Here is a 12,501-nt window from a genome sequence, read left to right as displayed (position 1 = left end):
ATAAACAGCCTTAAATTTACAGAGCCAGGGAGTGCTAACTCTTGCCACCAGTGGAGAAAAGCTCCCATTCCCTTTATTTCTCCAGCTCTTCTCCCCTACCTCCCCATCGTGGTTTTTTTTTTTTTGCCAGCCCACGTATAGTCCCTTCCTGAGGATGCTGGCCCCTGTTTCCCATTTGGCAATCAAGTTTAGGCTTACTCAGCCACCTCCAAACTCCGCCACGAAGCCTCTATGAGCTCCATGCCAGTCCCAAGCCTGAACAAAAGAGGAGGGTTGGTCAGATGTGTGTCGATGCACTGACCGTCAAACAACAACACGAATGAAATCTGATGCCAGTACAGCTAAATGATAAAAGATGCCGGCTTGGACTCTGCCCGGGTAAACAAGGTCTGCGATACCAATCGAGTGATCGGGGTTGGGTCGATAAGTTGGCTACCGAAAGAAAATTACAACTAATGCATATGTTATCCATTGGAACATGGAACGTCTGAACACTGTGGGCAACTGGAAAATTAGAGCTGCTTCGGAAGGAGATGTAGAGATACTGATGTGATATATTTCGACTGGCAGAGATGGATTGGTTGGGATCAGGAAAGATATGCAGTTGTGAAGTCCTTGGGTCAGGAAGCAAAACGAAGCATGAAGCGGGATTTGGATTCCTTCTTAGCAAAACAGGAAGAAGAGCATTATTAGGATACAAACTGGTGAGTGCAAGAATGATGGTCACGCGATTTGAAGCAAACCCATTCAACGTCTCAGTCATTCAGGTGTATGCACCCATATCGGACAGTATGGAGGACGAGATTGGGCCATTCCATAAAGCCCTGACAAAGACGGTGGAGGAGATACCGAAGAAAGATGTGTTGATCGTCAGAGGAGATTGGAATGCGAAGGTTGGAACAGATAATGAAGGTTGGGAGAGAGCCATGGGAAGGTTTGAATATGGAGAAAGAAATGAAGGAGGTGAGAAACTACGAGAGTTTGCTACAGAGCATGAGATAGTGATCTGCAACATGTGATTCCATCAAAAGGACTGTAGGAAGTGGATGTGGCAATTGAATGACGGGAAGTCCAAGAACATGATAGATATGATTTAGATAAGAAGAAGATGGATAACATCAGTACAGCAGTGCTGAAATTTCCAAGGAGAGGATATAGACTCAGACCACAGTCTAGTGATCGCAAACATCAAGATAGAACTTAAAAGAAAACATAAGACACAGTTTAAGTAAAGATGAGATGTGACGAGGCTACGTGAGGAAGAAACAAGGAATGCATACAGAACAGCACTCAAAGAGAGATTAAGAATATCATCACAGAGAAAGACCTAGATAAGAGAGTCGCCGGGATAGCCATTGCTATAGAAGAGGCAACGGAACAGACTGTTCCAGAGGAAGAAAAGATCAATAAGAAGTGGATTACCCAGGAGACACTGAAGTTGGTTCAAGAGAAGAGAGCATTGAAGATCAGAAGAGATATTTCTGAGATGGCGGAACAGCAGTGTAGGGTGAAATGCAATGAGGTAAGGAAAGAGGCCAGAAAGGATAAGGAGAAATGGTTAGAGGAGCAATGTGAAGATAGGCTACGTCTACACGTGCACCCAACATCGAAATAGCTTATTTCGATGTTGCGACATCGAAATAGTCTATTTCGACGAATAACGTCTACACGTCCTCCAGGGCTGGCAACGTCGATGTTCAACTTCGACGTTGCGCAGCCCGACATCGAAATAGGCGCAGCGAGGGAACGTCTACACGTCAAAGTAGCACACATCGAAATAAGGGAGCCAGGCACAGCTGCAGACAGGGTCACGGGGCGGACTCAACAGCAAGTCGCTCCCTTAAAGGGCCCCTCCCAGACACACTTTCATTAAACAGTGCAAGATACACAGAGCCAACAACTAGTTGCAGACCCTGTATATGCAGCACGGACCCCCAGCTGCAGCAGCAGCAGCCAGAAGCCCTGGGCTAAGGGCTGCTGCCCACGGTGACCACAGAGCCCCGCAAGGGCTGGAGAGAGAGTATCTCTCAACCCCCCAGCTGATGGCCGCCATGGAGGACCCCGCTATTTCGATGTTGCGGGACGCGGATCGTCTACACGTCCCTACTTCGATGTTGAACGTCGAAGTAGGGCGCTATTCCCATCCGCTCATGGGGTTAGCGACTTCGACGTCTCGCCGCCTAACGTCGATTTCAACTTCGAAATAGCGCCCAACACGTGTAGACGTGACGGGCGCTATTTCGAAGTTACTGCCGCTACTTCGAAGTAGCGTGCACGTGTAGACGCAGCCATAGAGAGGTAATGTAAGACCAGGGAAGTGTATAAGACAATTAGGGATATTAATAGGAAATGGTAATCAAAGCAGATGGTGATCAAAGATAAGAACAAAGAAGTGCTCATGAACGGGGAGGAGACTGTGCATTGATGGACGAGACATTGCACTGATCTATACAAAGCACAATTGGACCTGAGTGTCTCGGTGAGACTGATTGAAGAACTGAAAGAGATATCTCCACCAAGCATCAAGAGAGATACTGATATTTCAAAGGAGGAAGTAGAAAAAACAGTGAAACGACTAAAGAACAGCAAGATCCCTGGAAATGATAAGATGACGGGACAGATGATCAAATACGGTGGAGAAAACATGATGCAGGAAATACACTGACTATGTAATATAGCATGGAAAGAAGGGAAGGTCCCTAAGGAATGGACAAGATCTATGCTAGTGACAATACACAAGAAAGGAAGTACAATGGAGTGCAAGAACTACAGAACGATTGCCCTAATGAGTCATCTAGGCAGGGTGCTGATGATGATGCTGACTGAGAGACTAAGATTGAAGATAGAAGAAAATACAGCAGACGAGAAGTGGGGTTCAGAAAAGATAGAAATACCATACAGCATATATTGACACTAAGACTGATAGTGGAAAAAGCTTAACGAAAGAACAAGAACGTATACACTTGATTGGTCAATTTTCAAAAGGCATTTGACAGCATAGATCAGAAAGTGACTTGGGTAGTGTTGGAGTCATACAGATTGGATAGCAGACTGGTAAGGTTGTTGAAGGATATCAATGACAATGCGGATGCAGTGGTGAGAACATGTGGGAAGCTGGGAAGTTGGTTTAAAACAAGTAAAGGCAAGAGACAAGGAGATAACATCGCCAAGTACTTTCATCGCACATCTGGAGAGAGCGATGGACAAGATAGAGGAAGAAGTAGAAGGGGTATCTGCATGGGAAAAGAATTAACAACTTGAGGTTTGAGGATGATATAGTTATTGAGGAAGAAGAGGAGAAGCTAGAGAAAATGGTGCAGGTGTTAAACGAAGAAAGGAAGCTGTATGGACTGATTATGGACACTGATAAAACAAAAACAATGGTATTTGGAGATAAGGAAATAGGAAGGAAGATCAATGTGGATAGTACTGAACGAGAAAATGTAGAGAAGTTCACATCTCTGAGGAGCAACAGAATGTATGATCTAGACTGTAAGAAGGAAATAGCGACTAGAATATTGAAAGCAAGAGTGAGTTTGAAGACGATGGATAAGATCTGGAAAAGCAAAGCAATTAGCTTAAGAATGGAACTGGGTATCTTGAAAATGTATGTATTCAGCAGCATGTTGTATGGATGTGAGACGTGGGTGATAACGAAACATTTGAAAAGAAGAATGTTGGCATTCAAAAGGATTGTGATAGAAAGATTCTGAGAATAGGATGGATGCAGAAGGTCACCAATGAGGAATTATATAAAAAGATACAGCCAAAAGAGAACCTGCTGCAGAAGGTTATAAAACAGAAGCTACAACTATTTAGGCATATTTGCAGAATGATTTAAATATTGGCCTGCTGAAAGACAGGTTGTGAATTCAGTCCTTAAGGAGGGCATTCAGAGATCTCGATCACATAGATTTAAAAAAATCTGCCAGGGATTGTGGTAAGTCCTGCTGTGAGCTCAGGGCACTGGACTCAATGATATCACAAGGTGCCTTCCAGCTCTATGAGATAAATTAATAATTATACTATATCCCATCTCACATCTGACCAATTAGAATAAACAGACAACATACACTGCTCTGTGTAAAGGCTACTGGGAAAACGTTCAGCCAGGTTTTAAAAAAAAAGACTTGAGAGGGAACAGAGCAACCTATGAAGACTTGGGATGTGAGGAGCAGGGTGAAAGCTAGAGTGTGAAAAGCAGCACTTCCTTTTGTAACAAAAGGGGTAGCGGTACTGAAGCCCTGGCTGCAGGGGTGGAGAGATCCTCCAGCCCCATGGCTGAGAGCCAGCTAGGGCCTGAGTCTCATTGGCAACCGCAGATGGGGTGCTTTGAAAAAAATGTCCCAATGCTGCATGCTGGCACATATTGGGTGGTTGCGGGGGGGAGGAGGAAGCACAGGGAAAGACTCATGAATCAGAGAGAAATTAGGCACTGAAATTGACACAATTAAGCACGGTGAATTAGTTTTTGCAAATGTAGCTTGAACATTGTTCAGCTGGCCATTTGCTTTTGATAGTCATCTGACTCATTTTTTCTAGATCCTTTGAAATACGAGTAAAGACTTGAGAGCTCAGTAACATTTCAATGAAACACACTAAATAAAAATACTAAGGCTGTGGCCACACTTGACCAAAACTTCAAAATGACCATGCAAATGGCCATTTCACAGATTCACAGAATCATAAGGCTGGAAGGGACTTCAGGAGGTCATCTAGTCCAGCCCCCTGCTTCAAGCAGGATCAACCCCCACTAAGTCATCCCAGCCAGGACCTCATGAAAGCGAGAATCCACCACATCTCCAGGCAATGCATTTCAATGCTTCTCCACCCTCCTGCTGAAGTAGTTTTTCCTAATATCTAACCTACACCTCTCCCTCTTCAACTTCAGACCATTGCTCCTTGTTCTGTCACCTGACACCACTGAGAACAGTTTCTCACCCTCCTCTTTAGAGCTCCCCTTCAGGAAGTTGAAGGCTGCTATTAAATCACCTATAAGTCTTCTCTTCTGTAAACAAGCCCAAATCCCTCAGCCTATCTTCATATGTCTTGTGCTCCAGCCCCTTAATAATTTTTGTTGCCCTCTGCTGAACCTGCTCCAGCAAATCCACAACCTTTTTATACGGGGTGAGGGGGGGAGCAAAACTGGACACAATATTCAAGATGTGGCGTCACCAGTGCCGAATAGAGGGAAATAACTACTTCTCTAGATCTGATCAAAGTGCTCCTCCTAAAGCATCCTAGTATGCTGTTAGCCTTCTTGGCTACAGGGTCACACTGTTTACTCATATCCAGCCTTTCATCCACCATAACCCCCAGGTCCCTTTTCATCGGACTGCTTCTGAGCCAGTTGGTCCCCAGCCTATAACAATGCTTGGGATTCTTCCACCCCAGGTGCAGGACTCTACACTTCTCCTTGTTGAACCACATCAGATTTCTCTTGGCCCAGTCCTCCAATTTATCCAGGTCACTCTGGATTCTCTCTCTACCCTCCAATGTATCTACCTCTCTCCCTAGTTTTGTGTAATCTGCAAACTTGCTGAAGGTGCAATCCAGTCCCTCATCCAGGTCATAAATGAAGATGTTGAACAACACCGGCCCCAGAACCGAGCCTTGCAGCACTCTGCTTGAAACCAACTGCCATCTAGATATTGAGCCTTTGACCACTGCCCATTGGGCCCGACCATCAAGCCAGCTTTCTATCCATTTTATAGTCCATGGATCCAATCCATATTTCCTTAACTTATGGATAAGAATGTTGTGGGATACCATATCAAAAGCTTTGCTGAAATCAAGGTATATCACTTCCACTGACTTCCTGTGTCCACAGAGCTTTTTACCTCACCATAGCTGCGTCTACACGTGCACGCTACTTCGAAGTAGCGGCACCAACTTCGAAATAGCGCCCGTCGCGTCTACACGCGTCTGGCGCTATTTCGAAGTTAACTTCGACGTTAGGTGGCGAGACGTCGAAGTCGCTAACCTCATGAGGAGATAGGAATAGCGCCCTACTTCGACGTTCAACGTCGAAGTAGGGACCGTGTAGACGATCCGCGTCCCGCAACGTCGAAATTGCTGGGTCCTCCATGGCGGCCATCAGCTGGGGGGTTGAGAGATGCTCTCTCTCCAGCCCCTGCGGGGCTCTATGGTCACCGTGGGCAGCAGCCCTTAGCCCAGGGCTTCTGGCTGCTTCTGCGGCAGCTGGGGATCTATGCTGCAGGGACAGGGTCTGCAACCAGTTGTCAGCTCTGTGGATCTTGTGTTGTTTAGTGCAACTGTGTCTGGGAGGGGCCCTTTAAGGGAGCGTCTTGCTGTTGAGTCCGCCCTGTGACCCTGTCTGCAGCTGTGCCTGGCATCCCTATTTCGATGTGTGCTACTTTGACGTGTAGATGTTCCCTCGCTGCGCCTATTTCGATGTTGGGCTGAGCAACGTCGAAGTTGAACATCGACGTTGCCGGCCCTGGAGGACGTGTAGACGTTATTCATCGAAATAGACTATTTCGATGTCGCAACATCGAAATAAGCTATTTCGATGTTGGCTGCACGTGTAGACGTAGCCCATAGAAGCTGATCAGATTGGTCAGGCAGGACTTGCCCCTCTTCTAAGTGCTCCAAAATGGATTTCTTAGGATTCCCTCCATTATTTTTCCAGGGATTGAGGTAAAGCTAACTGGTATATAGTTCCCTGGATTGTCCTTCTTTTCTTTTTTAAAGATGGGCACTATGTTTGCCTTTTTCCAGTCATCCAGTATCTCCCCTGATCTCCAGGAGTCTTCAAAGACAATGGTCAAAGGATCAGCAATGACCTCTGCCGATTCCCTCAGTACCCTTGGGTGCATTAAATCCAGACCCATGGATTTGTGTACATCTAGTTTTTCTAGATAGCTCAGACCTTGCTCCTTCCCCACAAGGTGTCTGCCCTCCACCTTCCCGTACTGCATTGTCTAGCACAGTCATGTGGAAGTTGACTTTGTCCATCAAAACTGAGGCAAAAAAAAACATTGAGTACTTCAGCTTTTCCTACATCATCTGTTACTAGGTTACCTCCCTCATTTGGTAACAACCCCACACCTTCTCTGATAACCTGTTTATTGTTCACATGCCTGTAGAAATCCTTCTTGTTACTCTTCACATCCCTTGCCAGCAGCAGTTCCAATTGTGCTTTAGCTTTCCTGATTACTGCTCGGCGTTCTCCAGCCATATGTTTATACTCCTCCTTAGTCAACTGTCCACATTTCCATTTCTTGTATGCATCCTTTTTGAGTTTAACCTAAGAATTTCCCCATTAGAGTCAAGCTGGTTGCCTACCATGTTTGCATTTTCTTACTATGCAGTGGGATGGCTTGCTCCTGTGCTTTCTTTAAAATACTGACAATTTTCTTGAACTCTTTTCCCTTCATCTGGGTTTCCCAATGGATACTGATCATCTGTTCTCTCAGGGAGTCGAAGTCTGCTCTTCTGAAATCGAGGGTCTGTATGTTACTGTTCACCTTTCTTCCTTTTGTCCAGATCATGAAATCTATGATCTCATGGTCGCTGCAGCCCAGGTTTCCTCCCAATTCTAATTCTCCTACTAGTTCTTCCCTGTTTGAGAGCAGCAGGTCAAGTTGGGCACGGTCCCTGGGCGGTTCCTTCAGCACTTGTACCAAGAATAAATAATTGGAGATACACATCTCCCAGAACTGGAGGGGACCTTAGGAGGTCATCTAGTCCAGTCCCCTGCCCTCTTGGCAGGACTAAGCACCATCCCTGGCATCTATTCGCCCCAAACCCTAAACAGCTTCCACAATGATTGAATTCACAACCCTGGGTTTAGCAGGCCAATGCTCAAACCACCAAGCTATCTGTCCCCCCAATTTTGAAGATTACTATTGAGGTGCTGAATTGAATATTCAGCACCTCATTAGCATTAGGATTCTTCTGGTTGCGGAGCTTCAAAAGTGCTGCTTTCAAGTGCTCATGGCTCAGCAAGCTACACGGTGGTCCTTCTCAAAAGGACCCTGCACCTTTTGAAATCCCCTTATTCTTTTCAGTGGAGGGGAATAAGGGGATTTCAAAAAGTGTGGGGTCCTTCTGAAAAGGACCCCCGTGTAGCCACGCCAAACCACGAGTGTTCGAAAGCAACGCTTTTGAAGCGCCGCGTCTGGAAGAGTTGTAATGCTAATGAGGCACTGAATATTCAATTCAGCACCTCGTTAATAATCTTCAAAATGGCCATTTGCATGGCTATTTTGAAGTTTTGGCCAAGGGTGGCCACAGCCTAAACTGTGTTAAAACACACAATTCCTTTTTATGGTTTAAACTAAGGTAAATTACAAAGAAGTAGCAGAGTTCCTTTGATCCATCACGTTCATGATTTAGGGCATTTGTTTTCCCTGAATATTTAATTTTTTATTAGTACACCTTCTGTCATATAATATAATATAACATAATATAAATATTAATAGTGATATAAATATTAATAGTGATATAAATATAATATAATATATAAAACAAAAAAAAGGTCATGTAGTATTTCAAAGACTAACAAAATAATTTATTAAGTGATGTGCTTTCATGGGGACAGACTCACTTCTTCTGATCTAGAAATAGGCTATTCAAGATGTGAAAAAGTGGGTCAGCCCCAGGAAAGCTCATCACTTAATAAATTATTTTGTTAGTGTTTAATGTGCTATGTGACCACTTTTTGGTTTTGTGAAGATACAGACTAACACAGATACATCTGTATAATATAATATAATATGATATAATATAATATAATGTCCATAGTAGTTGGCTTCTATTTTCTTTTATTTTTCTCCTTTTATAAACTAATTTACACTTTCATCAAATAAAGATAAATAAACCACAAATGAAAAACTTGTATATATGTGCATGTTACTGGCACAAAAGAGGAAGAGCGGGTATTAAAATAGTGAGGCAATTTCCATAAAAATAAGATTAAAAATAATTGAAGAAAGAATTATCATCATTTTGATCCAGTCATGTATTTCTTGAGTAGAAAAGTGGATATTTGAGGAAAAGCCAGTAAGAAGCTTACTCTCTGCTTAAGTTAAATATAATTTAATTGGATTTCTCTGCTTTTCAGCACTCTGGCCCATGATGACTAATGGCAAACTTTTGAGCTTAGGAGTAACCATCCCCTTTTTTAAATTTAATAAACTGGATTAATAAAAAACACTCTCACAACATTAGAAAAGATCTATCTTATTTATCAAATAAATTATTTAATCCCCATAGAAAGACTATGTCTAAAAACAATTCATATAACTATCTAAAACTATTGTAACTTCTTCCCCCCCCTTGTGAAATGTATTAAAACTCTGTCCAGCAACTCTGTTTTCTATGAGTGTGACTGTCTGTACTGTTGAAAGGTCAGGTTCTTTTTATGGAAAAAACATGTTTGTGCAGCCTCAATACCTTTTGAAGTACATTTTCAATTCTGTTCAACCAGGAAGATTGAGCTACACAGCTCCCATGAGTGTTAATGGACACAAGAAGACAATTTCCCATATTTTAAATGTATCCTATAAAGTCTATTTTTAATAAACATTCACATAGGCACAAGTATTCAGGAGAGCTCAGAAGGGAGCAGCTATGCTCCTTAAGAGTCATATTCTTCATCCTTACACCTCTTGCATGATTTCACCATTAGTTCAGTGAAAAAAACCTAACACACTTTTTTAATTTCTCTACTATCAATATATTTATCACTCAGTGAAGCATTTGATGAAATTTTGGGGATGTTTTCCAGGTACTAAGAATGATGACAGTCATAATCCAACAGTAACAGAGAGGTATGAAGAAGAGGAAGGAACTGTCTCATGGACTTTAATTAAGTTAGTTCTATTTTCCAAAACGTAGCATGGGGGTTTTGGTATGTGTTTTCCAATGAGTTAAACCTCCTATTGCAGTCATTCCCAGTTTGTCAATAAGTATTTTCATAGCACAGTTACTGGTATTATATTTTTATGGGTAAATTGACATTAGTCAAATTTCCCAAGTATTACATGTAAACAAATTCAGAGCATTCAGCACATTCAGTATTAGAGATAAATATAGTATAATTTCCCCCCTTTAATAAGGACAATTTTCTTGTGGCCTTGACATGGACACCCAGATCTGGGGAAGGATCCTCACGTGGTATAAAACAAGTAGTCACATGGCACTCACAACACTTATCCTTTTTTCTAACCAATATATTCCTACCAAATACAAACCACCATGGCTTTGCCTTCCAAAGTGGAGAAATAGCAAAGATTCCACCACAGACTTCACTGTTGCTGTCAATCGCATTTGTAAGATGCTCAGAATGGGAGGCAATAAAAACACTCTAAGACAGAGAGATAACAAGCAGATAAAAATTGGCTTACAACAGTAGAAGCAAATTAGAGGGAAAACGAAAAGGTGGGGCGGGGAAGAACAATAGACAGCAGCTCTTTCCCATTTTAGAAAATGTCCTTAATTCTTATTTAAAAAATCCAGAAGCAAATTATAATTGGAGAGGGAGGGAGAGAGAAAGAGACACACTGAAAGAGATTAGACAGGGTGAAAATAATCTGTCTTTTCCAATGCATTGGAAGTAATTGTATGTGATTAGTTTTTCCTATTAATTGACAGCAAAAGCTGGTGCTCATGCAAGCCTGAAGTACAATTTGTATACTGTATTGTACCTGCTGTGTGCAAGTGAAAGAAACCTGAATCTGACCAACTTCTCACTAGTAGTCATTGCACGCCATTCCTCTCAAGATTAATACATACATTTCAGTCAGCAGATTGCTCACATCCAGACCCACCAATGGGGAGCGGGGCTGGGCGAGGATGGCAGCTGCCTGTGGCTTGGTGATTCAAAAGAACCTGTGGCCCTTGACCACCACTACTACTGCAGCACCAGTGGCAGCTGGAAACGCTGCCCCTTTAAATCACCACCAGAGTGTCAAGTGGTACATGCTGGAGGGTCTCTGAAGGTAGGATAACCCCACCCCATCTCTTCCACCCACGACGCCACCCCTTCTGGGATCACAGAGTCAGAGCTCCACACACACACCTTGCCCAGGGGCACAGCAAGTCTGTTAGCCCCATGGTCACATGTACCTCATTAGCCGCGTCTACACGTGCTGGCTACTTTGAAGTAGCCGCACCAACTTCGAAATAGCGCCCGCCACGTCTACATGTGGCGAGCGCTATTTCAAAGTTGAAATCAACGTAAGGCGGCGAGACGTCGAAGTCGCTATCCCCATCAGGAGATGGGAATAGCACCCTACTTAGACGTTGAACTTCGAAGTAGGGCACATGTAGATGATCCGTGTCCCGCAACATTGAAAGAGCGGGGTCCGCCATGGCGGCCATCAGCTGAGGGGTTGAGAGACGCTCTCTCCAGCCCCTGAGCTCCATGGTCGCCGCATGCAGCAGCCCCATAAAGCTCCCTGCCCCCTGCGTTCCTGTGCAGGAAGTTGAGAGCACATGCAGGCGGCAGCACTGCCACGTGGCCAGCCTGCACACCCGCAGCAGCCCCAATCCACCACACCCGCAGCGATGGCTGCTCGCCAGCCCCCCAAGCATGCCCAGGGCACCCCTCCAAGGGGAGCCAGAGCTCCCAGCCAGCCAGCCAGCCAGGGAAGACGCAGAGGGGCCCCTCCTGGCTGGAGGCCAAGATCCGGGACCTGCTGGGGCTCTGGGGCAAGGAGGAGGTGCTCCAAGTAATGGGGAGCAACAGGCGGAACGCAGATGCGTTCACTCAGCTGGCCGAGGGCCTGGCTGTCCGGGGTCACCCTGCCTGCACTCCTGACCATGTCAGGAGTAAGGTTAAGGAGCTGAGGCAGGGTTGGGCCTGGGATGTGGCCAGCCGATCTGGGGCCACCCCCGCCACTTGCCCCTTTTACAGGGAGCTCAGGGCCATCCTGGGCCCCCGGTACACCTCCTCACCCCTGGCCACTCTTGACATCTCGGCCAATGAGCCCCAGCAGGCCCCAGAGACAGAGTCCACCCCGGAGGCAAGCCCTGCATGCCAGGGGCCCCCCCAGGAGCCCACCCCTGGGATGCCGGAGGAGGAGGAGGGGGACTCCTCCAGCAACAGGGGGCGCCGCATCGCCCTCCCGTCCTGGAGCTCCAGCAGGGCGTCTGCCCAGTGGGTGTCCCCCAGCCGTGGGAGCAGACCATCAGGTATGTACCGCCCCCAGGTGCACACGCCCGGTGTTAAGGGGCGGGGACAAGAGATGTGACCAGGGCCCTCCACATGCCCATATGACCATGGCCCCAAGGACAGCAGTGGCATGTCCCTCAGAAGAGTGCATCAGCCCCTGCCCCCCAGCAGGACATCTCCATGCCCCATCCCTGGGGATGGGGGAGCGGAACCTAGGGTCCCCCAGGGGGGTGGGACACCCAGCAGCAGCAGCAGCATCTCCTGGGGACAGGGATGGGGAACCAGCAGAGAGGAGTGGGGGGACAAGGGCCACGGGTCAGGGCCCACACTAACGGCTGTCTCCACTCCTCTCTCCCCCT

Source organism: Carettochelys insculpta, chromosome 1 (genome assembly GCF_033958435.1).
Source record: "Carettochelys insculpta isolate YL-2023 chromosome 1, ASM3395843v1, whole genome shotgun sequence".
NCBI classification, from domain to species: domain Eukaryota; kingdom Metazoa; phylum Chordata; order Testudines; family Carettochelyidae; genus Carettochelys; species Carettochelys insculpta.
The sequence above is the reverse complement of the archived record's forward strand: the minus strand, read 5'-3'. Positions refer to the sequence as shown.